Source organism: Balaenoptera ricei, chromosome X, assembly GCF_028023285.1.
Source record: "Balaenoptera ricei isolate mBalRic1 chromosome X, mBalRic1.hap2, whole genome shotgun sequence".
NCBI lineage: Eukaryota > Metazoa > Chordata > Mammalia > Artiodactyla > Balaenopteridae > Balaenoptera > Balaenoptera ricei.
The window spans coordinates 28,445,981-28,470,203 of NC_082660.1; the positions used below are offsets into that span (position 1 = coordinate 28,445,981).

Genomic DNA, 24,223 nt, shown 5'->3' on the forward strand with positions numbered 1-24,223 from the left:
ACGACCGATAAGGAGTTAATATCCAACATATACAAAGAGCTCATACAACCCAATATCCAAAGAAACAAATAACCCAATTAAAAAATGGGCAGAAGACCTGAATAGACAATTTTGCAAAGAAGACATGCAGATGGTCAACAGGCACATGAAAAGATGCTCAACACTGCTAATCGTCAAAGAAATGCAAATCAAAACCACAATGAGATATCACCTCACACCTGTCAGAATGTCCATCACCAAAAAGACAACAAATAACGAGTGCCAGCAAGGATGTAGAGAAAAGGGAACCCTTGTACACTGTTAGTGGGAATGTATATTGGCACAGCCACTGGAGAAAACAGTATGGAGGTTCCTTAGAAAGCTGAAAATAGAGTTACCATGTGATCCAGTAACTGCACTCCTGGATATATATCCAAAGAAAACAAAAACACTAATTTGAAAAGATACGTGCACCCCAATGTTCACAGCAGCATTACTTACAATAGCCTAAGTGTCCATCAAAAGATGAATGGATAAAAATGATGTGAGATATAAATTATATCTATATTTATATCTATATATAGATAGATACATAATGGAATACTACTCAACCATAAAAAAAGAAAGAAAATTTGCAATTTGCAACAACATAGATGGACCTGAAGGGTATTATGCTTAGTGAAATGAGTCAGACAGAGAAAGAGAAATATGTATGTTATCACTTATATGCGGAATCTAAAAAATAAAACAAACTAGTGAATATAACAAAACAGAAACAGACTCACAGATATAGAGAACGAAGCAGTAGTTACCAATGGGGAGAGGAAAGGGGAGAGGGGCAAAATAGGAGTAGGGGATAAGAAGTACAACAAACTACTATGTATAAAATAAATAAGCTACAAGAATATATTGTACAGCACAGGGAATATAGCCAATATTTTATAATAACTATAAATGGAGTATAATCTATAAAAATTTGAATCACTATGTCATACACCTGAAACTAATATAATATTGTAAATCAACTATAACTCAATTTTTTAAAAAAGCACACAGGAAAAAATGTTAACAGTACATGAATCTGGATAAAGGGTATACAGTGTTCTTTGTACTATACTTATTATTACAACTTCTTTAAGTTTAGAATTATTTTCCAAATACAAAGCCAAAACAAGACAAAACCCAAACAGAAAGCCTGCAGTTCTATTCAGGGATTATCCCTTGTTCACCACTGCATTTCCAGAACCTGACCTAGTACCTGCTCAAATGTTTGTTAAATAATGAAGAATTGATTTAATGATACTGAACCAGTCTAGCTAGTAAGACAGAAAAATATATAGATGGACCTTGCCCCCTACCCTCTGCACACCCCACCCCCCAATAAAATATTGGGGGATCAGAGATCAACTATATAATGACTTGTGAATGCTTAGAGAAATGAGAAATAGGTTTAGGTTACTGAATCAGTGGGTATATTTTTCTAGTTTGCCCCTTTTATTTTTTATTTTTATTTTTTATTATTATTTATTTTATTTATTTATTTTTGGCTGCGTTGGGTCTGTGTTGCTGTGCGCGGGCTTTCCCTAGCTGTGGTGAGCGGGGGCTACTCTTCGTTGCGGTGTGCGGGCTTCTCATTGCGGTGGCTTCTCTTGTTGCAGAGCACGGGCTCCAGGCACCCAGGCTTTAGGAGTTGTGGCTCACGGACTCTGGAGCGCGGGCTCAGTAGGTGTGGCGCACGGCTTAGTTGCTCCGCAGCATGTGGGATCTTCCTGGACCAGGGCTCGAGCCTGTGTCCCCTGTATTGGCAGGCAGATTCTTAACCACTGCGCCACTAGGGAAGCCCCTAGTTTGCCCCTTTTAAAGCACCCCAAATCTGAAATGCGAAGCGATTCTTCCAGTTTAACAATCTAGGCTTTAATTTAAAATGTAAACTGTTTAAAGTCCTTAGTGTTTAACTTTTTTCTGAAACAAGGTTTGAATTTTCCACCTTTTTGATCAAAACAAACACTACCTGCCATTTTCACAGTAAGGCGATCTATAGTTTGCACTAGCCACAGGAGTCCTAACTGGACGAGTAACCTTGCCAAGTCACTGAAGCACTGCCTTACAGTGCAGTCCAATAAAAACATAATGTGATTCATTTTAAATGTTCCAGTAGCTACACTAAGAAAGTAAAAAGAAACAGGTGAAATTAATTCTAATATATTTTACTTAATCCAAGATAGCAAAAATACTTTTGTTTTTAACATGAATTCAATATAAACATCGATATGATATTTTACATATTTTTTTTCAAACTAAGTCCTTGGAGTGCAGTGTGTGTTTTATATTTACAGCACATCTCAATTCAGACTGGCCACGTTTCAAGTGCTCAGCAGCCACCTGTAGTTAGTCATGACTACCTTACTGGTCAGGGCAGCTCTAAGGCTTAGGATTTTCATTTAAATTAGAGGCTAAGAGCTACAACTTTTAGATTCCCTAATTCAGTACCTCCTTTGATGGTATACAATTGACTGGGTATAGGGCCTAGCACAGACTAGGTGTTCAATGAGTATTTGCTAGGTGACATGAACAAAATGCAATTCATTGAATTTAATGATAGGAATGACCTTAGGTGATCAAATCTGCTTGTATTTATTTATAGAAACAATAACACCTTTCCTACCAGGAAACAATTCCTCAATATTTGAGGGACTAACCACATTCAGAACACTTGATGGCTATTTAATCATTGTCAATAAAGAGCTTCTGAAGCATTCAAAGTCTTAACTCAAGCTTTCCTAGTGGCTTCAAAGAACAGTTTTTATTCATTTCTCAACCCTAATTTCAAGTCTTTAAAATATAAGGGCAATACAGTTGCCTTCTTATGAGAAAGAAGAAAAAGCGACAAGGGTCAATAAGAACAAAGATGTTTCAGATGTCAAGAGCCTCGGATCCATAGGTTACTGCAGAGCTTTTGGGAGTTCCTAGCTCTCGGCTAGCTTTATTAGCCTTCAGAACCTCGGGCGCTACTAAGACCAAAGTTAATATTAATTTTATCACTATTGTTATCAGCTACCATTTACTGAACAACTATGCCCTGAAAGGTAGCTATAATTACCAAGAAGAAATTAAACTCAGAGAATGGGCATATGGCAGAATCGTGACTCAAATCCAAGCCTGCCTTCTCCGAAGTCTTTTCTTTCCACTATGTCACTGGTAGGTATCAAGGACATTCCCAGCAGAGTGATGATAAGCACCCTGCTTTCACTAGCTGGGGGGAAAAAAGACAGGAAACCCTCATCAGTTTTCATCCAAACAGAGGGTTACAGGTGTGTGAGATTTGGAGGGCTGAGAGGGGAGGAAAGAATCCTTTTACAAATAAGCTGTTTTTGGACATACAAGAAACAGAGCTGAAGGGGAAAAGTTGCCATTTTCTTTTTTAGTGGTTACAAATACTTGCCTTTGGAAAAACATTAAAAAGCATCTTTAAAATTGAAGCCAACAACTTACACACCCACAAAGATGGCTACCATCTGAAAAGATGATTAATAGTAGACCTACTTTTCACAACAAGTAGGAATCTAAACTGATAAAAACTTATTCTCCTCAAGGGATTATGACAGCGATCTTAAAAGTGATTAGCACTCTGCTCTGTACAAACATTCACTCACATAAGCACTAAGTGATGTGGATAATCATTAAGTATTGTAAGTATTTCACAATATACAATACTCTCAAATAAATTTAACTTTTTGAGGATTATAAAATACTAAAATACTTTTTAAAAAGTTATTTCCTAGGGGGTCTGGGCAAGATGGCAGAAGAGTAAGACGCGGAGATCACCTTCCTTCCCACAGATACAGTAGAAATACATCTACACGTGGAACTGCTCCTACAGAACACCCACTGAACGCTGGCAGAAGACGTCAGACCTCCCAAAAGGCAAGAAACTCCCCACGTACTTGGGTAGGGCAAAAGAAAAAAGAAATAACAGAGACAAAAGAATAGGGACGGGACCTGCACCAGTGGGAGGGAGCTGTGAAGAAGGAAAGGTTTCCACACACTAGGAAGCCCCTTCGCGGGCGGAGACTGCGGGTGGCAGAGTGGGGAAGCTTCGGAGCCACGGAGGAGAGCACAGCCACAGGGGTGCAGAGGGCAAAGCGGAGAGATTCCCGCACAGAGGAGCGGTGCCGACCAGCACTCACCAGAGAGGCTTGTCTGCTCCCCAGCCGGGGCGGGCGGGGGCTGGGAGGTGAGGCTCGGGCTTCGGAGGTCGGATCCCAGGGAGAGGACTGGGGTTGGCTGCGTGAACACAGCCTGAAGGGGCTAGTGCACCACAGCTAGCCGGGAGGAAGTCCGGGAAAAAGTCTGCAGCTGCCGAAGAGGCAAGAGACTTTTTCTTGCCTCTGTTTCGCGGCGCGCAAGGAGAGGGGATTCAGAGCGCCGCCTAAACGAGCTCCAGAGACAGGCGTGAGCTGCGGCTATCAGCGCGGACCCCAGAGACGGGCATGAGACGCTAAGGCCGCTGCTGCCGCCACCAAGAAGCCTGTGTGCGAGCACAGGTCACTACCCACACCACCCCTCCCGGGAGCCTGTGCAGCCCGCCACCGCCAGGGTCCCGTGATCCAGGGACAACTTCCCCGGGAGAACACACGGCGCGCCTCAGGCTGCTGCAACGTCACGCCGGCCTCTGCCGCCACAGGCTCGCCCCGCATCCGTACCCCTCCCTCCACCCGGCCTGAGTGAGCCAGAGCCCCCAAAGCAGCTGCTCCTTTAACCCTGTCCTGTCTGGGCGAAGAACAGATGCCCTCAGGCGACCTACATGCAGAGGTGGGTCCAAATCCAAAGCTGAATCCCAGGAGCTGTGCGAACAAAGAAGAGAAAGGGAAATCTCTCCCAGCAGCCTCAGGAGCAGCGGATTAAAGCTCCACAAACAACTTGATGTGCCTGCATCTGTTGAATACCTGAATAGACAACGAATCATCCCAAATTCAGGAGGTGGACTTTGGGAGCAGGATATATTAATTTTTCCCCTTTTCCTTTTTTTGTGAGTGTATATGTGTATGCTTCTGGGTGAGATTTTGTCTGTATAGCTTTGCTTTCACCATTTGTCCTAGGATTCGGTCTGTCCGTTTTTTGTTGTTTTTTTTTTTACCTTAAAAAATTTTTTTTCTTAATAAATTTTTTCTTAAAAATTTTTCCCTTATTTTCTATTTTAAAAAATTTTAAAAATTTTTTTCTTATTTTTTATTTAAAAAAATTTTTTCCTTAATAATTTTTCTTAATAATGTTTTTCTTATTTTGTATTAAAAAAAATTAATAAATTTATTTTTAAAAATTAAAAAAAATTTTTTCTTAATAATATTTTTTCTTATTTTTTAATATAATAGTTTTATTTTATTTTATTTTATTTTATCCTCTTTCTTTCTCTCTTTCTATTTTTTCTCCCTTTTATTCTGAGCTGTGTGGATGAAAGGCTCTTGGTGCTCCAGCCAGGCATCAGGGCTGTGCCTCTGAGGTGGGAGAGCCAACCTCAGGACACTGGTCCACCAGAGACCTCCCAGCTCCACGTAATACCAAACAGCGAAAATCTCTCAGAGATCTCCATCTCAACATCAAGACCCAGCTTCACTCAATGACGAGCAAGCTACAGTGCTGGACACCCTATGCCAAACAACTAGCAAGACAGGAACACAGCCCCATACATTAGCAGAGAGGCTGCCTAATATCATAATAAGGCCACAGACACCCCAAAACACACCATCAGACGTGGACCTGCCCACCAGAAAGACAAGATCCAGCCTCATCCACCAGAACACAGGCACCAGGCCCCTCCACCAGGAAGCCTACACAACCCACTGAACCAAACTTACCCAATGGGGACAGATACCAAAAACAACGGGAACTACGAACCTGCAGCCTGTGAAAAGGAGACCCCAAACACAGTAAGATAAGCAAAATGAGAAGACAGAAAAACACACAGCAGATGAAGGAGCAGGGTCAAAACACACCAGACCTAACAAATGAAGAGGAAATAGGCAGTCTACCTGAAAAAGAATTCAGAGTAATGATAGTAAAGATGATCCAAAATCTTGGAAACAGAATGGAGAACGTACAAGAAATGTTTAACAAGGAGCCAGAAGAACTGAAAAGTAAACAAACAATGATGAACAACACAATAAATGAAATGAAAAATTCTCTAGAAGGAATCAATAGCAGAATACCTGAGGCAGAAGAACGGATAAGTGACCTGGAAGATAATTTAATGGAAATAACTACTGCAGAGCAGAATAAAGAAAAAAGAATGAAAAGAACTGAGGACAGTCTCAGAGACCTCTGGGACAACATTAAACGCACCAACATTCGAATTATAGGGGTCCCAGAAGAAGAAGAGAAAAAGAAAGGGACTGAGAAAATATTTGAAGAGATTATAGTTGAAAACTTCCCTAATATGGGAAAGGAAATAGTTAATCAAGTCCTGGAAGCACAGAGAGTCCCATACAGGATAAATCCAAGGAGAAACATGCTAAGACACATATTAATCAAACTATCAAAAATTAAATATAAAGAAAATATATTAAAAGCAGCAAGGGAAAAACAACAAATTAACACACAAGGGAATCCCATAAGGTTAACAGCTGATCTTTCAGCAGAAACTCTGCAAGCCAGAAGGGACTGGCAGGATATACTTAAAGTGATGAAGGAGAAAAACCTACAAACAAGATTACTCTACCCAGCAAGGATCTCATTCAGATTTGATGGAGAAATTAAAACCTTTACAGACAAGCAAAAGCTGAGAGAGTTCAGCACCACCAAGCCAGCTTTACAACAAATGCTAAAGGAACTTCTCTAGGCAAGAAACACAAGAGAAGGAAAACACCTACAATAACAAACCCAAAACATTTAAGAAAACGGGAATAGGAACATACATATCAATAATTACCTTAAATGTAAATGGATTAAATGCTCCCACCAAAAGACACAGACTGGCTGAATGGATACAGAAACAAGACCCATATATATGCTGTCTACAAGAGACCCACTTCAGACCTAGGGACACATACAGACTGAAAGTGAGGGGATGGAAAAAGATATTCCATGCAAATGAAAATCAAAAGAAAGCTGGAGTAGCAATTCTCATATCAGACAAAATAGACTTTAAAATAAAGACTATTACAAGAGACAAAGAAGGACACTATATAATGATCAAGGGATCGATCCAAGAAGAAGGTATAACAATTGTAAATATTTATGCACCCAACATAGGAGCACCTCAATACATAAGGCAAATACTAACAGCCATAAAAGGGGAAATCGACAGTAACACAATCATAGTAGGGGACTTCAACACCCCACTTTCACCAATGGACAGATCGTCCAAAATGAAAATAAATAAGGAAACACAAGCTTTAAATGATACATTAAACAAGATGGACTTAATTGATATTTATAGGACATTCCACCCAAAAACAATGGAATACACATTTTTCTCAAGTGCTCATGGAACATTCTCCAGGATAGATCATATCTTGGGTCACAAATCAAGCCTGGGTAAATTTAAGAAAATTGAAATCATATCAAGTATCTTTTCCGACCACAATGCTATGAGACTAGATATCAATTACAGGAAAAGATCTGTAAAAAATACAAACACATGGAGGCTACACAATACACTACTTAATAACGAAGTGATCACTGAAGAAATCAAAGGGGAAATCAAAAAATACCTAGAAACAAATGACAATGGAGACACGACGACCCAAAACCTATGCGATGCAGCAAAAGCAGTTCTAAGAGGGAAGTTTATAGCAATACAAGCCTACATCAAGAAACAGGAAACATTTCGAATAAACAACCTAACCTTGCACCTAAAGCAATTAGAGAAAGAACAAAAAACCCCCAAAGTTAGCAGAAGAAAAGAAATCATAAAGATCAGATCAGAAATAAATGAAAAAGAAATGAAGGAGACAATAGCAAAGATCAATAAAACTAAAAGCTGGTTCTTTGAGAAGATAAACAAAATTGATAAACCATTAGCCAGACTCATCAAGAGAAAAAGGGAGAAGGCTCAAATCAATAGAATTAGAAATGAAAAAGGAGAAGTAACCACTGACACTGCAGAAATACAAAGGATCATGAGAGATTACTACAAGCAACTCTATGCCAATAAAATGGACAACCTGGAAGAAATGGACAAATTCTTAGAAATGCACAACCTGCCGAGACTGAACCAGGAAGAAATAGAAAATATGAACAGACCAATCACAAGCACTGAAATTGAAACTGTGATTAAAAATCTTCCAACAAACAAAAGCCCAGGACCAGATGGCTTCACAGGCGAATTCTATCAAACATTTAGAGAAGAGCTAACACCTATCCTTCTCAAACTCTTCCAAAATATTGCAGAGGGAGGAACACTCCCAAACTCATTCTACGAGGCCACCATCACCCTGATACCAAAACCAGACAAAGATGTCACAAAGAAAGAAAACTACAGGCCAATATCACTGATGAACATAGATGCAAAAATCCTCAACAAAATACTAGCAAACAGAATCCAACAGCACATTAAAAGGATCATACACCATAATCAAGTGGGGTTTATCCCAGGAATGCAAGGATTCTTCAATATATGCAAATCAATCAACGTGATACATCATATTAACAAACTGAAGGAGAAAAACCATATGATCATCTCAGTAGATGCAGAGAAAGCTTTCGACAAAATTCAACACCCATTTATGATAAAAGCCCTGCAGAAAGCAGGCACAGAGGGAACTTTCCTCAACATAATAAAGGCCATATATGACAAACCCACAGCCAACCTTGTCCTCAATGGTGAAAAACTGAAACCATTTCCACTAAGATCAGGAACAAGACAAAGTTGCCCACTCTCACCACTATTATCCAACACAGTTTTGGAAGTGCTAGCCACAGCAATCAGAGAAGACAAAGAAATAAAAGGAATCCAAATTGGAAAAGAAGAAGTAAAGCTGTCACTGTTTGCAGATAACATGATACTATACACAGAGAATCCTAAAGATGCTACCAGAAAACTACTAGAACTAATCAATGAATTTGGTAAAGTAGCAGGATACAAAATTAATGCACAGAAATCTCTTGCATTCCTATATACTAATGATGAAAAATCTGAAAGTGAAATTAAGAAAACACTCCCGTTTACCATTGCAACAAAAAGAATAAAATATCTAGGAATAAACCTACCTAAGGAGACAAAAGACCTGTATGCAGAAAATTGTAAGACACTGATGAAAGAAATTAAAGATGATACAAATAGATGGAGAGATATACCATGTTCCTGGATTGGAAGAATCAACATTGTGAAAATGACTCTACTACCCAAAGCAATCTACAGATTCAATGCAATCCCTATCAAACTACCAATGGCATTTTTCACAGAACTAGAACAAAAAATTTCACAATTTGTATGGAAACACAAAAGACCCCGAATTGCCAAAGCAATCTTGAGAACGAAAAATGGAGCTGGAGGAATCAGGCTCCCTGACTTCAGACTATATTACAAAGCTACAGTAATCAAGGCAGTTTGGTACTGGCACAAAAACAGAAACATAGATCACTGGAACAGGATAGAAAGCCCAGAGATAAACCCACACACATATGGTCACCTTATCTTTGATAAAGGAGGGAAGCATATACAGTGGAGAAAACACAGCCTCTTCAATAAGTGGTGCTGGGAAAACTGGACAGGTACATGTAAAAGTATGAAATTAGAACACTCCCTAACACCATACACAAAAATAAACTCAAAATGGATTAAAGACCTAAATGTAAGGCCAGACACTATCAAACTCTTAGAGGAAAACATAGGCAGCACACTCTATGACATAAATCACAGCAAGATCCTTTTTGACCCAACTCCTAGAGAAATGGAAATAAAAACACAAATAAACAAATGGGACCTAATGAAACTGAAAAGCTTTTGCACAGCAAAGGAAACCATAAACAAGACCAAAAGACAACCCTCAGAATGGGAGAAAGTATTTGCAAATGAAGCAACCGATGAAGGATTAATCTCCAAGATTTACAAGCAGCTCGTGCAGCTCAATAACAAAAAAACAAACAACCCAATCCAAAAATGGGCAGAAGACCTAAATAGACATTTCTCCAAGGAAGATATACAGATTGCCAACAGACACATGAAAGAATGCTCAACATCATTAATCATTAGAGAAATGCAAATCAAAACTAGAATGAGATATCATCTCACACCAGTCAGAATGGCCATCATCAAAAAATCTAGAAACAATAAATGCTGGAGAGGGTGTGGAGAAATGGGAACACTCTTGCACTGTTGGTGGGAATGTAAATTAATACAGCCACTATGGAGAACAGTATGGAGGTTCCTTAAAAAACTAAAAATAGAACTACCATACGACCCAGCAATCCCACTACTGGGCATATACCCTGAGAAAACCATAATTCAAAAAGAGTCATGTACCAAAATGTTCATTGCAGCTCTGTTTACAATAGCCAGGACATGGAAGCAACCTAAGTGTCCATCAACGGATGAATGGATAAAGAAGATGTGGCACATATATACAATGGAATATTACTCAGCCATAAAAAGAAACGAAATGGAGGTATTTGTAGTGAGGTGGATGCAGTTAGAGTCTGTCATACAGAGTGAAGTAAGTCAGAAAGAGAAAAACAAATACAGTATGCTAACACATATATATGGAATCTAAGGGGAAAAAAAGGCCATGAAGAACCTAGTGGCAAGATGGGAATAAAGACACAGACCTACTAGAGAATGGACTTGAGGATATGGGGAGGGGGGAGGGGTAAGATGTGACAGGGTGAGAGAGTGGCATGGACATAAATACACTACCAAACGTAAAATAGATAGCTAGTGGGAAGCAGCCGCATAGCACAGGGAGATCAGCTCGGTGCTTTGTGACTACCTAGAGGGGTGTGATAGGGAGGGTGGGAGGGAGGGAGACGCAAGAGGGAAGAGATATGGGAATGTATGTATATGTATAACTGATTCACTTTGTTATAAAGCAGAAACTAACACACCATTGTAAAGCAATTATACTCCAATAAAGATGTTAAAAAAAAAAAGTTATTTCCTTTTTGCTCACTGGGAGGTTAAGCCAACAGGTAGTTTACAAACAGAAAATATTCTGACCAATGAGATCAGCCTGTTTCTTAAAAAAAAAAGTTTTACAGTAAAATACTACACTGTACTTTTGTATTTAATCCCATAGAATACACCTAAAATGAAACATTGCCATATATGATCTCATATTATAGATTTGAAAGTGATGCATATTAAAACATACAATCTGTTCTTGCCCATATATATTAATGTATTCAACAACTATGCAAAATACATACAGACTTTGTTACTTAACAATATTATAATGGGCTGCTACTTTTTATATAATATTAAAGTGATGAGTGATGACTTGACACCTTAAAACCAGCCAGAGCAAGTAGTACCTGAACTGTACTGGCTAGGCTAGGATGTGACCAAACTCCTGGGACACCCTTGAAACACCCCCACTAAACCACAGATGGCCACAGCTGTGGACTGTGGAGCTGAGTAGGCAGTAACCCTAGATCAAGAAGGAAGAAATATTGAAGGTATAAACCCTACGAATGTCACACTGTTCGAAAGCCACATAAACCAGGAGATTTTGTAGCGCTGAGCCTTTGTTGCCTGTTAGCTTTGCGGGAACTCTTAATTTCTGAAGGCAGTACTGAGACTGGGGGCTGGGGTGGTATGCTTAGCAGTGGAATCACTCTAAGGCTTCCTCCAGTGGTGCAGCTACCCTCCTAATTCAGGAGTGTCAGCATAAGGCACAGTGGGATCTCTTCCTCAAAATGCAGGTGCTGGGATTTCTCTCAACAGAATTCCTCCTTCCAACCAGAGGAAGCTCCCCTAGAGCTCTGCTCTGATGCCACGATTCTCTACGCTCTAGAAAATGACCTCAACACCTAGTGCTTTGTTTCCACAGCCTTCTCTGAGCTCAGCAAATATTCAGGGCTGTTATGGCCCTGACTGTTTACCTCTGCCAAAACTTTAGCTCACTTTCTAAAATAATTACATCACAGGTTATAAACCAGTGGTCTCTGGGCCAAAACCAGCCCACCAATCTGTTTGGTTTGGCCTTGGCATATTAAAAAAAAAAAAAGGTTGAGCCACACTTTAAAATAGGAAAATTTGACATAAAAATTTGGATATCTAGCTTTTCTCTGAAAAATCAGATCCAGCAATAGTAGTCAACAACTAGCTGAAGCTGAAGCATGGCTCACCTGTTTAGGAAGGACACATGCTCTCCAGCTTGCCTAGTCCCTACACTCCCTTGCGTGTCCCAGACACGGAGGCCTGGCCTTGCTCTTATTCACTGACATACTTTCTGGGTCTGTGACACCTGAAATGTGTTCAACAGAGAGGTTTAAAGATAGTACTGTACATATTAGTCTAGTCTAGTGTGTCTCAACAGTATGCTATTGCTGTGGTAATTTTCTTGTTGAGTGGAGGTTTTGATTTTAGAGCATACTTATTGAGCCATATCTATGTACCAGGCACTGTGCTAAGTGCTTTATCTCATTTAATCCCCATTATCATCCCATGGGAGAGGTAATATCATCATTCACATTTTACAAATGAGGAAATGCAAGGCTCAGAAAGGGTAAATAATTTGCCTGTGGTGACAAAGTTAACAAGCAGAAAGCTAAAACACAAACTTGAAATCTATGCTTTAGCCATTATTCTCCTGTACTACAGGCTACGTGGTAAGATTCTGATGATGTCATAACTCCTAAAGACATTGTAAAGTTTAAACCAAAACTTGCTTTTAAAAAAGAAGAGTTTCTGCACCAGATTGTGAATTCTTCAAGGTAAACAGCCACAAGAAGTGACTGATATTGGAGCATAACAAATGATCTTTTACTGGAGGGGTAAGAGTTCCAATTTCTGGATTTTTCACACATATATGTAAAGATGCTACCAAACAATAAGTGAGAAATAGGAATATGATAGTTATTATTTCCCTTAAATTAGAGCCTTCCAAATAATTTCTAAAACTATCATCCTACAGGATTTTCATTACAGTAGAAACCATTTTGAAATAGTCACATATTCACTTCATCTATCTCATATTCTGTTATATTCTCAAAAGAGACTATGGACCAAAATAATATTCATATTAAAAGACTCATCAAAGGCATTTTCAAGTTAAGTATAACCCCCCACCGGAAATAAACAGAAGCATATTCAGATAAAATTTAAGCGTAATACCCCTCCCCACAAGTGAGTATCTATTTGCCAGCTGCTACCTATACAGGACGTACCATACCATACAGGGCCACTCCCCCTGCCTTCCCCCACCAACCGCCCCAACAAAAATAAAGGTATTTGGGATCTCCTCCCAATTCCGAGGTTGGTAACAAAGAGGTAGGATATTAAAAGATAAACAAAGCTGAATGACCTTATATAGTGGTAACTGAGAAAAGAAATGGGAACGCCTTGATTCTTACTTACTAGAAATATTTTGTTCAATTAAGAATGAATTGGGACTTCCCTGGTGGCACAGTGGTTAAGAATCCACCTGCCAACGCAGGGGACACGGGTTCGAGCCCCAGTCCGGGAAGATCCCACATGCCGCGGAGCAACTAAGCCCGTGTGCAACAACTACTGAGCCTGTGCTCTAGAGCCCGCAAGCCACAACTACTGAGCCTGCGTGCCACAACTACTGAAGCCCACGCACCTAGAGCCCGTGCTCCGCAACAAGAGAAGCCACCGCAATGAGAAGCCCACGCACCGCAACGAAGAGTAGCCCCCGCTCGCCTCAACTAGAAAAAGCCCGCGCGCAGCAACCAAGACCCAACGCAGCCATAAATAAATAAATAAATAATTTTTTAAAAAAAAGAATGAATTGGTGGTGGGAGAAAAAATGGTATCTAGGTTAGAGAAATCAAAGGTTTCCTTTAGAAAGTGACTTTAAAAATATCTCAAGAACATTCTAGAAAAGGCAAAATTATAGAGACAGTAAAAAGATCAATGGTTGCCAGAGGTTTGTGGGGAGGAAGGGAGGGTTCATAGGTGAAGCATAGGAGATTTTTAGGGCAGTGAAATTATTCTGTATGATACTGTAATGGTAGATACATGACATTATGCACTTGTCAAAACCCACAGAACTTTATAACACAAAGAATGAACCTTAAAGTATGCAAATTTTAAAAAATCCTTTAGAAAGTCAGGGGGTTCCAGGAAGGAATGGAGACCATATAACAGAATCTAACTGTATTACAAATGTATGAAATAGTATCACTGCAGGGGATGGGGGGAAAGGTGCTGATTGAAATAACTCTGGAAATGAGTAGAGTCTGTAAGACTAAAGGTAAAAGGAACTGTACATAAGCATTGTATTCTAGCTGATAAAGCTGTTTCCCATGGGGGTACAGGTTAACAATTCTGATATTGTTACCCATCAGGGTATCAGGTTAACAAAACTGATATATAACTATACATGTACACTGGGACTGAACAATTAAGTAAATGGATGGTGAATGGTGGGAGCCAGATTTCTCACTGTTGGAGTGGGAGGTTACAGAAAAGCAAGGGGAGGAGGCTAGAATGACCTATGTAGTAATGGATTAGAACTAGAGACATCAATATGAACTCATGTTTACCTTAATACTGACAGATATATATACAGAAATGAATGCATAGAGATACTTATAAATATGCATAAATATACAGGTAATATATACACGGGATTTCAGCTAAGAAGGCCTAGAAACAGCAAAACTCTAGTAGCAACAAGCACACCTAGCACCCAGATCTTGATTTCCAATAGCATTCTCTAATAAAAGAGATCTGGACTTTGTGGAGAAACTGCTGATTCTAGAACTGGGATAGGGGATACACAGGATGAGCCTGGAGAATCTTGTATTACCAGAAAGTAAGGAAGTGTCCGAAAAAAACCCCAAAAAACCAAAAAACACCCCATGACGATGGGGGCATGTCAGAGTGACACAGGAGCCAACCAAAAGAGCTCCCAATGGCCAAAACAGCAAAAATTTGAGCAACAAAATAAATAAGGTAGTATTGGATTATGACCCAAAATATAAAACAAATATCTGTAAGCCCATACTGACATAAAGAAATGACTGAATAAATAAATAAATGGGGGAGAAGAGACAATCTCCCATGGAGAATTCCCAGTAACTTATGTAGAATAGCCTCAAGGAGATGGAGCAGAACTTCCCACTCCTTAAGTGTGGACTACACTTAGTGACTTATTTCCAAACAACACAGCATGGAACAGAGTTTTTACCAAAAATAAAAAAGTAACTTTACAGTGGAGAAACCTGACAAACATATTCTCAGCCAGGTGACCAGAGTCAACATTAACAGTGATAAATCATGATGATAGTATGTACCCTTGATATAATGTAATGAGAATGGCACTTTACCTCCGTGGTCTTCCTCCTAAAAACCCATAACCCCAGTCTAACCATGAGAAAAACATCAAATAAATCCAACTGAGGGACACTCTACAAAATACCTGATCAAATTCTCCTCAAAACTGACAAGGTCATCAAAACAAGGGAAGTCTGAGAAACTGTCACAGTCAAGAGGAGCCTAAGGAGACGTGACGATAACTGTAATACAGGGCCCTGGTGGGATCCTGAAAGAGAAAAAATACATTAGGTAAAAACTAAGGAAATCTGCATAAAGTATAGATTTTAGTTAATAACACTTTTAATATGGGCTAACTAACTGTAACAAATATACCATGCTAATGTAAGCTGTTAATAATAAAGGAAACTGGGTGCAGGGTATAAAGGAACTGTCTGTATTATCTCCTCAATTTTTCTGAAAAATTAAAACTGTTCCAAAAAAATAAAGTCTATTTTTTAAAAAATTTAAAAATTACCCTGGCACTGGACTCTTATTCACATCTCCAGCTCTCAAAGCATCTTCTTTTCAGTAGACTGGAAATCTGACAAAATGAGGAGCTAAGTTATCCTTTAATTAACTTCCTAACTCAATACGGAAAAATGACAAAAACTCATAGACTTCTGGTGACTTAAAGTAACAGCAGACAGGATGCTAGACCACACTTTTAGGGCAAGCAGTTCCTTCCCAAGTATCATCACAAACGGAACCTTCTTTTCCTTTAGGTCACAAATATCTTCTACAGTAATTAAATTCTACATTTGTCTTTCTGAGAGCACTTCAGAAAGACAAAAAGATAGTCCACTGCCTGTTTTCTTAAGGCTTTTGTAGAACACCTGGTTGTGACTTACCATCATGAGCCCTCCATTCTATCTAGAGAAGAAAGGATGAAGCCCAGGACTACCAAGCATGTACAAAATTTTCAATTGCATAGCCAAAATAGTATACAACTTTTTAAAAACTGCTACTTAAAAAAAAAAAAAAGCCCTTATTGGCTTATTTTGACAGATGAGCACTCTCTCTCTCCACCATTTAGAAACTATCTTTGTTCTCGGTAAACCTAATAATTCAATGTTAACCTTATCATTTTAGGGCAAATATTGGCTTGTATCAGAGCCATCATGCATACAAGTTTCTAATTAATCTACTGACTCAACCTCATTTTATAACCACAGTAGAGCTAAAATAACATAGCTTGTTTATAATGTATTTTTTTAGCACTTTACTATACTTTTTCTTACTTTTTAGCTTCTCAGTTACTTTATCTTAAACAGTACCTGAAAAATGAACTTCAAGTATGAGCAAGAAGTACTTGCACCTACATGAAGGCTGTTTTGACCACGTGAAACAGCCTTTTCTGATCTCTGATATGACAATGCAAAATCCACCCCACATTCATGTTAACCTTCTCCCCATCAACTTGAATCAGAACAGTTTTCTCTCCTTCCTAAATGCCTACAAAAGTTATTGTCTGTTTGTTACTACCAGCACTTGAAATAATGTTTATCAACTTTTTATTTTCCTCTAGGTTTTATAACTGTAAACCTTGAGAATGAAAACCAAACATGTTCTTTGACCTATAGTGCCTTGTGCACACAAAATACTTTGTATAAATGAAAAAATATAGGACTTTCAAATGACTGCAAATCTAATTTGTTCTGGTTGAGGTATTCCAAGGTCTTTATTAGGTCAATTATTAAATGACATTTTCTAAGGAGACACAGTACAGCCTATTGGTAACATATGCCAGAGGCAAATCATCTTGGCATTTTATTACTTGAAGAGATTTCTTAGAACAGTGTTTTACAAATGGTGGGTTGTAACCTATTAGTAAATTGTATGATAAACTTACTAGGTGATGACAAGTATTTAAGGAAAAAAAAAAGAAACATAACAGAAAATATCAGAGTACTTCACACATAGTACAGTAAATATTGACTCAAAAAACTTGTATGTATGTACTAGATCATGATTAAAATGTATTTCTTACTATGCGTTGCTTTGAGAAATACTGACTTAGAATATGGTGAGATATTCTGGGTTATGTAAGAAAAATATTTACTACCTTTCATTTTTACTATTACCTGAATAAATGGCACCTTTCTAATTAACAAAGTGGAGTTATCTGAGAAACATCTGAATATGAAAGCTGAAACAACTCTCTGTTATGAATTTTTGTGTGACTTTATTTTTCTCAAAAGCAACCTCGATCTGTTTTGTGTAGCTCCCTCACATACTTTAGGAGGCTCCTGCCTTCTAAAAGATAAAAAAAAAAGAGTCATCAGTCTCACTAACCCAGAAATTCAAGATCACAAACTGTGGGAATTTCCAACTGGAAGGGTTTGAAATATTAACAAAAATGCCATTTATAATCATTTATTTTAAAATGTCTAACCTTCAATACTCCTGAACCCACTGTTCATCCATTTAATAAGATCTGAGTACTCGGCTTGGAGATACAGAAGGCCCATGCCCTCAAAGTGAGAGAAATGCACTGAGAGATATAATAGAGTAGGATTAAGTCCTGTAAGTTCTCAGAAAAAGAAATAATTAATTAAGGTAGGACCATAAAAAGGAGTGCGGGGGAAAGCTTCATGGAAGCTGGGTTGCAAAGAGCAGGATTTTTTAAAATAAAAACAATAGGATTATAAACCTGGAAGGAAATCTACACATCATCTAATGTAGTGTTTCTCAACTGGGGATGATTTTGTCCCACAAGGCACATTTGGCAATGTCTGGAGACATTTTTGGTTGCCATACTGGGGAGGGGTGCTATTGGGATTTGGTGGGCAGAGGCCAGGGATACTGCTAATCATCCTACAGTACACAGGACAGCCCCTGACAACAAAGAATTATCCAGCTCAGTATGTCAATAGTGCCGAGGCTGAGAAACCCTGAACCCAACCTCAGTACAATCCTCTTGTTTTACACAAGACGATAACTGAAGGTTAGATGGATTTAAAAACTTGCTAGAAAGCCAGGACTACAAAACAGGCCTCATAACATCTTGTCCAGTGTTTAATTCACAACACACACCCACATATGTTATTATAATAGAAAACAGATGTTAAAAAGAATGGAAACATTATTATAAGGTGGAAAAATAAACTATCTAGAAATCAAAGCTGATACTGCTATATAGTCTTTCTTGACATAGATCTACTAATGGAATTATACCACAATACAATTTTAAAAATTATACCCTTATTTTTTCATAATACTGAACTTTTCATCTATACTACTCATTTACTGATCATGTATCTGAGACTAAGAAATATTACAATAAAAACCAGGAAGTTGGAAGATCAGCATATGCATGCACACCCCGTTACTCTTTGGGGCAGGTCTTTCAAACTCCACCAGCTCCAACCACTGGGGGTCTGGGACCTGGGTGGGATTAGCCCCTTATATTCAAAATCAACTGCTAAGTTACTCTTTCATTTGCTGATAAAGTTTCTAATAGTAAATAAACTGTACAAAGAACTTGCTTTGGGTCCTGATTTAGGGCCTAAATTTAAACATATGAAACTACCTGGACATCTATCTTTTATTTTTTCATCCTTGCTCTTATACGTACAAGAGATGGGGGCGAGGGGGTGGAGTAAACAAACATGTTAACAGCAATACAGATTAGTTTTCAAAAAACTAATCTGCTCTAATATAACTACAAAAATAGACAAACACACAGATAAACATTCCTTACCTCCAATGTTTCAACTGGTGAAACTTCAACTAAAATACCTTGTCCAGTTTGACACGCAGCAACAATTCACGGTAAAAAACTTGAAGAAAAGGCTGAAGACACTGTCCTAGGTAAACGAAAGACCAAAGTGGTAATATTCAAACTGTGAAAGGCTTAAGGAAGGCCGTATGAGCAAGTGATACAGTATACAAATAAAAGGTCACGAAAAAGGAAAGCAGCCATTTGTATACCTTTACCACCTGAAATTTCAGTGAATGAAGTTTATGTTCAGTCAGTAACAAAAAGTTCCCCTGACTGCCTGAGCCACCCTGCTCCCCTTCCTAGTCAGTCACCTCTAATCCCTAAGGTAGAGCTGACAACAGCAGAGGGGATGGCCAAAGCTTTTCTGAGGTTTTGGCTTCAGAGAAAGCTGGCAAGAACTTTAGCTGCATCCCTGGCAAACCATCAGGGGTCCTTGCAGCTCCGCATGAAATACTAGTCATTAAATTTGCATGGGTTTGATTACAAAACTGTGCTGAGACCCTTTAAGGGCCATACGTCCTTAAATTTAAATGACTCTATACTGCATCTATACGGAATCTATATTGAGTCTAATTTATTCTCTGGGAAAGTAGAAGAATGTTTGAAACTTCCACACCCCAAGTGAGCACCACACCCTCAGTACAAAGCCCAACAGTGAAGGGGGTATATTTTTTTTCCTTTGTATTCCTTTCCTTTCCCCACCATCCACCCCCCACTATAGCTTCTCAAGAGAATTTGAACTGCTCACTCAGGACTGGGAGGCCCTCCCCATAACCCAACCCACAAAATCACTAATCTACTACTCAAGAATAACTTTAACTTCCTCAAGAAGGAAAAAAAATACTTTACTATAGGCCTTAGTGAAATAATATAAAGAGTCTTACTAGCTAAAAAAGAAAGCAGAGTCTTCTTTCCCCAGTAGAGGGTATTAACAACTCAAGAACTAACTAGATATTTTAGGTTAACCAACTAGCCTTAGTGAATGAGGCAAAAGTTCTTCCAGAGAGAAAAGTTTCAGCTAATAATGGCAGAAGTAACCAAATTAGAACACTCACAATTTGGCTCAAATTTTTAATTTAATAACTAATCCATGCAATTGTAATCGATGAATGGTAAAAGCATTAGGGTGAAAAGTGGGGCTTCATGAAGGGATCAGGCTGTCAACACCTGAACTCTTGCATAAATCAAACAAACCAACTACAAAACAAATTTTTTTAGACAACTGGGAAAACTTGAACGTGGACTAATAAGTATTATATACGCAATTAAGGAATCATTACCAGGTGTGTTGTATATGACAATGCATTGTGGTTATGTAAGAAAATGTGCTGTTTTAGATACATGTCATTTAGGGATGAAATAATGTCTTGGATACGCCATAAATTCTCAGCAAAATAAAAAGCAATAGGGGGAAGATGAAACAAGTATGGAGAAATGTTGATGTCTGCAGCATAGAGGTTCACTGAACTTTTTGTGTACATTTGGAAATGTTCACAAATAAAAATTTAAAAATAAAACCAATCAACTAGGAGTCACTACAGAGTCCTTTAAGGAGAAAAAAAACCAATGTATTCAAAATAATACTTAAAAGCTGATGATTTTCATTCTTTTGTACAGAGATCACAGAAAAAGAAGCTAAAGATATAAAACTACTGAGAAGGTTCTTAAGGCAGTCCAGAGATAAAATCCTTAAAGAGCCAAAACCATTATATTTAAACGTCAATTAACATTAACTAATATTATGATTAATAATTATATTAATTAGTAATTATAATTATCAGCATAACTTATAATTAATTATAATGTTAAGTATAAACTTAAATATTTACTGAATCTTATTATATGCAAGGTCCTGCAATAAGTGATAAAGCAGGGATTCCCTGGTGGCGCAGCGGTTAAGAATCCGCCTGCCAATGCAGGGGACACGGGTTCGAGCCCTGGTCTGGGAAGATCCCACATGCCGCGGAGCAACTAGGCCCATGAGCCACAATTACTGAGCCTGCGTGTCTGGAGCCTGTGCTCCGCAACAAGAGAGGCCGCGATAGTGAGAGGCCCGCGCACCGCGATGAAGAGGCGCCCCCGCTCGCCACAACTAGAGAAAGCCCGCGTGCAGCAAAAAAGACCCAACTCAGCCAAAAATAAATAATAAATAAATTTTAAAATTTATTTAAAAAAATAAGTGATATGGGCTTCCCTGGTGGCGCAGTGGTTGAGAATCTGCCTGCCAATGCAGGGGACACGGGTTCGAGCCCTGGTCTGGGAAGATCCCACATGCCACGGAGCAACTGGGCCCGTGAGCCACAGTTACTGAGCCTGCGCGTCTGGAGCCTGTGCTCCGCAACAGGAGAGGCCGCGATGGTGAGAGGCCCGCGCACCGCGATGAAGAGTGGTCCCCACTTGCCACAACTAGAGAAAGCCCTGGCACAGAAACGAAGACCCAACACAGTCATAAATAAATAAATAAATAAATAAATAAAGTACTACATACCTTTAAAAAAAAAAAAAAAATAAGTGATAAAGCACAAGGGTGAAGCCCATGCCCTGACTTTTTTTTTTTTAATTGCCCATGCCCTGTCTTAAAGCTTACTCTTGAGCTGGTGAAAAAGAACATATGTACTCTGTACCCTGATAACAAAAAGAGTTCAAAGAAGGGAGAGATGAATTCATGTAAATCAAGTTTACTGAAGAAAAATAAAGTGGACAACAGAAAAGATGCAGGATTAAAAGAGAAGGAAAAGGGAGAAGTGCAAAGGTTTGAAATAGGACATTCAAAAGATACTGGTACCACTCACAATTCTACCAACATTTTAAAGCATGACAGTTTTGTGAGTGAGATGGGGAGAAAACTAATGAATAAACTTCCAAGAAAAGAATCCTTGGATAGGGACAAAATAAAAAAACAAACCACACACTGACACAATAGTTCTCAAGAGAAAATGGAGTATTACTAAATTTGAGGAGGTGGCATCCTCATACCCTTCAACAAGTAGTAACTGAACACTATGTAATTGAACATGCTCCAAGCAAACAAGGGCATTTGACATCCACAGTCCTCATGTAAGATAACTGTTCAAGGTTTTCATTACAAGGATGTTGACAATGAGATGTGAGTACCATTCAGAAGCAGAAGCACCACCAGATATATAGCAGCACTGACTCTACTGCTAGGAAAAGGGTCTGAGGCAGAAAAGCTTTTTGCTCTCCTTAAGATTCAGAGGATCAGACCAAACAAGACTTTGGCTAGGATCTTATAAAGAGCGATTAGAAAAGAAAGGAAGGCTTACAGAAAATATCCAGTAAGGAAGTTAGAGAGTTTGAGTCTAACCATAAGAGTGACAAGAAAGATGGCAAGTGCATTGGAAAGAAAAGAGGCATCTTTCTTAGAATCAGAAAAATTGAGGCATGCATAAAGAGAGGGAAAGGGACTGACTATACATGTGGGGTGAGAAAGGACTAGTGACAAAGCAAGCTTTCCAACAGGGCAGAGGAGGTGGCAAATTCCAGGGCTGGTGTGACCATATTCTAGAAATGGGGTGGGCTGAGAGGCAGTGAGGATGGGATATGAAGGAGTAATATCCCAATTGTCTCAATCTTCAGGACATGAGTCATGAGGTCATTATATTACATGGTGTACAGAAAGAAGAAAGCATAACGTGACAAAACTGGGAAGTCAGTGAGCATCTACAGGCAAGCGTTAACAGGCCACAACAGCTGAAATAAAACACTGTAATAATCATAGACGACATAAGCCACTCACCAGATGTGGAGCCACAGACAAGTTACTTAACCTCTCTTAGGCCCTGTTTCCAAATCCTTTGCTTAATACCACACCTCACAAGATGTTGTAGGAATTAATTTACATAGAAGGAAAATGTCTGTAACTTGTAAAGCATCATATTCATTCAAGAGGATGCTCGAGAGCTTTCATAATACAGCAAACAAGAATCTCAGCAGAACTGCCTCCTTTTTTTCTATTTCACAAGGACAGATATATATTATGTCTACAAATATGTACACTAAAACAGAAGTCATGACAGTTATAGTATAACTACAAAAGCATTCTTTTCTATGAGAGGAAAATAAAACTTAGTTGATATTGTACATCCCAACTTCAATAGTAATTAAGAGGGATTTCATGTTCTAAAAGTCATTCCAGAGACTTATTTTTAACTGAAACTTAAATACAATAAACCTGTCCACTGTCAAGGACTAGAAACTGCCCTAGGTGGAAGAGACTAAAATCCTGAATCCTGAATAATCAGGTAACAACTTATTTATAATTTCACACACACACACAATGTAACCTTTTAATTAAAATGTGCAAAGTTATCCAAATGAGTACCGCTACATAAAACAAAATAAAACAAAATTTAAAGCGAACTAGGGGCTGAGTCTGACCTAGAAAACAAGACAAAATCATGTTCTGCCATAAAGAGCCAATGGGAAGACTCCTTCTCTTGGTTATGGCATATTAGGTAATTTGAACCAATCTTTCCACTTTAGACAAATAATAAAAGTTGGACAAAATGTAAGAAATGACTTGCTTAAAGGATCAAAGAGCCAACAGGATAGTGCTTTCAGATCCATTAAAGGACTGGAATTCAGAGAGGTGAGCACAACAATCCAGAAGAAACCAGAAGTTAAACCGTATCTGACAGCTGGGTAGGCCCAGAGGGACAAAAGGAAAATCCTCTTCACTACCCTCATGTTAGGAACCTAAAGGGCTGCACCTTAGAAATATGGGTGAACCGGAAATTAAACAGTCCATAAATTGAAAGCAATTTAGCCTTGAGTCATCCAGTTGGCCCAGAAAAATCTCAAAAGCTGAGATTTGACTAAGTAATCCTAGATTCCCTCAAGCAGATGCCACCCCCCCCCCCCAAAAAAAATCCTTCCTGGAAGATATCATCCTGGTCTCAAATGATTTCTCAAGTAATTTTTCAAATCCAATGCCCAGCAAACAATTAAAGACAACTGGGCACATGGGAAAACAATAAACATAAGATCAAAAGCCACAGAAACATAAAACAATAAACACTCACAGAGACTCCAAATATTGGAATTATAAAACAAACACTTTGGTT

At 38.7% G+C, this 24,223-nt stretch overlaps 1 protein-coding gene across 2 annotated transcripts in view; it reads right to left on the bottom strand.

The window, feature by feature from the left end:
• Positions 1-24,223, bottom strand: part of TAB3 (TGF-beta activated kinase 1 (MAP3K7) binding protein 3) — a 108,178-nt gene that overhangs the window by 53,048 nt on the left and 30,907 nt on the right. Inside the window, exons 2-3 of one of the 2 annotated variants that reach the window (XM_059910948.1) lie at positions 19,119-19,224; positions 15,522-15,644 (exon numbers count right to left, since the gene is read on the bottom strand). The exons of the other annotated variant lie outside the window; for it this stretch is intronic. The gene's annotated coding sequence lies outside the window, so the exon portion shown is untranslated. The remainder of the gene's footprint in view (positions 1-15,521; positions 15,645-19,118; positions 19,225-24,223) is intronic. 2 annotated transcript variants of the gene reach the window in all.